The sequence below is a fragment of the Pseudochaenichthys georgianus genome, chromosome 6, assembly GCF_902827115.2.
Source record: "Pseudochaenichthys georgianus chromosome 6, fPseGeo1.2, whole genome shotgun sequence".
Lineage (NCBI taxonomy): Eukaryota > Metazoa > Chordata > Actinopteri > Perciformes > Channichthyidae > Pseudochaenichthys > Pseudochaenichthys georgianus.
The window spans coordinates 30,188,036-30,192,316 of record NC_047508.1 but is presented as its reverse complement, the minus strand read 5'-3'; the positions used below and the strand labels follow the sequence as shown (position 1 = coordinate 30,192,316).

At 37.1% G+C, this 4,281-nt stretch overlaps 1 non-coding gene across 1 annotated transcript; it reads left to right on the top strand.

The window, feature by feature from the left end:
• The first annotated feature begins 3,781 nt into the window (after positions 1-3,781).
• trnaq-cug (transfer RNA glutamine (anticodon CUG)) lies at positions 3,782-3,853 on the top strand. Its single transcript has one exon. It is a non-coding gene; the product is annotated as a tRNA-Gln (tRNA).
• Positions 3,854-4,281: the final 428 nt, after the last annotated feature.

Genomic DNA, 4,281 nt, shown 5'->3' with positions numbered 1-4,281 from the left:
ATGGTGACAGGACTGATGAATGAAGAATTGAACTCTAACAAATTAGACATTTTATGTAAGTCCGCTACTGGGTACCAAACTGTGGTCAAAAGTCTACAGGTGAGGAAAATCATGGATACCCATTTTTCATCTCAAGGATGAACGAAGAGACATTTCGTCGATGTGCTCTCATGTTTAATAAGCTTTTTCAGAGGAGTGACAACTATTTAATTCATAAATCAAAGGCCTCACCATGATGTGAATTTAACAATATTTTATTGTTTGAAATATCTGACATAGACATAGATTTTTTTATGATGGCATTTTGTTTCTCTCTAACATTTGGATATACAATAAGATAATAAATAAAAACACGATGTATAGTTTTATAACTACCCATCCTTGCATAAAGAAGTTACAATAATCTCCATGTTTAGACTCGCTACCTCCTAAAACAAAGCTGCTTACATGTTATTCTATTAATCAAAATGTATAATACATATAAAGGAGGGTCATTTTTCCAACACAATGAGAAGCTTTACTTTCTATACTTTGATCATTTTTGGCTGGTAAATGTATTCAAGTATTTGAGTTTTTAATGCAGGACTTGATCTTGTAAAGCAGTATTTTTACGCTGTGGTTTTGCTTTATTAAGTTAACCAATCTAAATACTTCCTAAAAAAATCAGTCACTAATGTTGCATTTCTAATAAACCTGGTATTCACATTCAACACTTTCTTTTGCACAATTGAACTCATCTTCATTTTTGTTAAGAATGTTACATTTTGCCTTTGCTAAAGGAATTCAGAATGGAAGCATTGAATCACCTTTTCTTAGCATTTAGAGAAAATTCAACCAGCTTTCATAATTGCTGCTTTCAAAATACTTCAGGGTCTCTTTATTCAGTAAGGAACTTTTTCCATTAGCTAGCTGAGGAGTAGAATCACTGGAGGTCTGCAAGGCCAACATGTGTGTTTGCTAGGTATACAGCTCATCTTTAACTTCCTGTCCAACAGGAACTTCTGACTCAGGTAGTTCATCCTCCACAACACCAACACAGCATACATTATCATTATTAAACAAGCATCTGAAGCAGAGCAAACAATGTGGTGTGGTAAACAGCAACACTGTGGATAACTATAAAGAAAGCTGTTTTGAAATATGACATTGTTATGGGACCTGTTAGGAGTTAAAGTGAACTGCTTAATAAAGTAGAGGAGTTATTTAGTTGTAGTCAGCAATTGTCCAGAGTTCGTCAGATGATGGACATGCCCAGCTGACAGCCAACAAGCCCGATGCCCACTGAAAGGAAATGCAGCCAGTGAGTCGAGAAGTTAATGGACCAAATAAAACTGAGTACTTCAGAAAGAGCTGGAAGGAGAGAGAGGCCTGACGAGGTGGAGTCAGCGGGTGAGCACTTGAAGAAGCTTTTTATATTATTTTTCAGCTTGTTGAACACCCTTCCAACAACGAATGGGGTTTCTCACAGTTGAGAGGGAGCCTAGAGAACAGCATCAGAACAGAGCTATAATTTAAAGTATTATATGTCAGTTTAAGGGGCACATACTGGAGGTGAAAAGCTCAAGCTGTGTGAAAATCAAATGGATCTCGGCTACTCATGTTCGAAAGCAGGTACTGCTGCTGGGAGCTGCTGATGTGCTCTCGGTGACAGAAAGGAGAAAAAAAGGGATTTATGGAGCGTTGATTCATTGTTAATATGAAGTTGTATTTCCCAATAGATTCTCATCGACACGAGCAGTATTTGTTCCCTTTTCTTACACATGAATAATTTTATAAAATTAATCCCAACAGTGGAAAAGACAAGTTTCTTCTATTCCTATTCTGATTTCAGTGTAATGCATGGAATAATTAAGTTATATAATGTTTGTTTAACTTAATTAAATCAATATTCACATATGTACAAAAGCTAACAATATTCAACTGTCATGTTGACTGGTGCAACAAGGCAAGGCAATTGTATTTGTATTGTACTTTTCGTTAAATAAGGTCACCGCTTTCACAGTCAAATGCAAAAAGCAACAAGTAACATGACAGAAAATGTGATAAATAAATGTCTACCAAAAATAGCATATAATTAAACTGCAGCACAACAACCAACCTTAGCAACAAGAGGCCACGTTTCTTTTCAGACCACGACCGAGGAGACTCAGTATTGGTGGGCATAGACGCGACACATTGAATAAAACAACGAGGACAATCTATCAATTCGCAGTACCACTGTCTCCAGGCTGATTATTAAAATGTTGTAAAATATTGCAGGGGCAAGAAGAACTGCAGGACTTTGCCTCACTAATGCAGGCCTTGGGCATAATCCGTTCTGCTGCAGTCAGCCTGTCAGCTACATCTTTTAGCCAAAGCTGTTTCTCACAGAGGATGCCTGTGGGAAGAGGCCATACCTCCAAATGCTCTGACAGAGTTGCCCCTTTGGTTTTTTCTCAAGAGGCTGCACCTGTATGCTGACCACATGCCGGATAACCTGTCACTTTCACTTCAGCCTGAATCAGGATGTTTAAAGCCATGGTGGTATACATTTAAGGGAATATAATACATTCTACAGCACATGACTACCTCTGTTAAAGTTTATATTTTGCAGATTAATTACTTGCATCATCAGCTTTTATTTAAACGTGTACCGGCATTTGACTGCACTCTGCTGTGGATGAGTCCATAGCAGAGCTCAGCTGCAGATCTTTATTGCAGTCACGTCCGGCTACAGGAACTGTGAGGATCCATCACACCAGAGCTGGATCTTTAGCCACTCTTAATGCATAATCAGTATTCATCCCAGACAGGCTGATCATTTTCACTTCTTTCGTGTCTACTGCTCTCCAATACAGATCAAAATGGACCTTGACACACATAACTCCACACAAATACGCTCTTTAAAAGTAAGCCTAGAACATTTTATGGACAACATCCTTATAGAGGTCAGTAAGACCATGTGAGGACACTTCGGTCGTTTCCAGATTGGTTTAAAGCTAAGACAGACATTTGAATGACATTTCTTCTTTTCTTTTTTATCTAAAGTGGTGTTTTATTGTGATTCACAGTCATCATTTGTGAAGAATGAGCAAGGCATGGCAAGTTTATTTATACAGCATCTTTCAACACAAGGTAATTAAATTAACGCAAGGAAATTCGAGCAATAGACTTAATGCACAACAATGCTTGTAAAATATTCATATTTAAATCAGTTATTGGATCTATCATGACATTGACCAAGTGGAAGTTTTTTTGTTATTGTTTCACTGATTTAAGTTTGAATTGTTTACCCACTATGAAGCCAAAATTGTATCCAATATCATGTCATATGACGAACTGGGTCAACATTTAGTCCTACATATATAAGTGTTGCCTGCAAGGCCTGCAGACTGCATATAGCAATAATGGCAGTTCAAAGTCAAATGGCTTCACAGTGCCCACATTATGAAACCCCTCATTAAAACGGAGTTCATTAATCACTGGTACTTACTCGTGTAAAATAAAACACATGCAAAGAGTTATTGTAAATGACTAAACTCGCACAAACGGAAAAGGGAAATAATGTTAAGTTAAACGCTGCTATTCTTCCTGTTGGCCACCAGGGAGCAGCCACGATGACTGTACGTGTGCGAATGGGTGAATAAATGCAACCAACAGTAAGTTTTATTTTTGTATGGGTGCTAATCGATGTTCGCCTCTAAAATAAAATCACAGCAAATTATATCCAGACACTTATAAAGGCCAAATCATTAAAGTAATGTAACTAGATTATGTAACAACACGAGCCTACGTGCACAGCGGTTCTATGGTGTAATGGTTAGCACTCTGGACTCTGAATCCAGCGATCCGAGTTCAAATCTCGGTAGGACCTGTGTTTTCATAATGTTCACATGATAGAAGACAGCATCACAAGAATGAACAACATTTGTAACCGTTGAGATAAGGGCTTTTCAAACTTTTTAATCTAATGATTATTTCTGAAAGCTCAAATATCTTGTTAATCAAACAAAGGCAACTTTTCAAGGATATAAAGCACATGGCTGAGTTTGTACAAATAGCAACGTCTAATTTAAAGATGATTCAAGTTGGTTTGCAATGCATAGACATGTTTCACAAACACAATATTAAATGGAAACATTTAAGTAAATCCTTGATTATATGACTGTTTTGCAAATTTAATGAAAGAAGCCATATACTGTAGGACACAGAGGAACTTAACCAACATCTTTTTTTTACAAGGCCACGGTTAAACTTGAATGCAGGAGTCAAGCTTTTAATATGGATGAGTCTACAAGATTA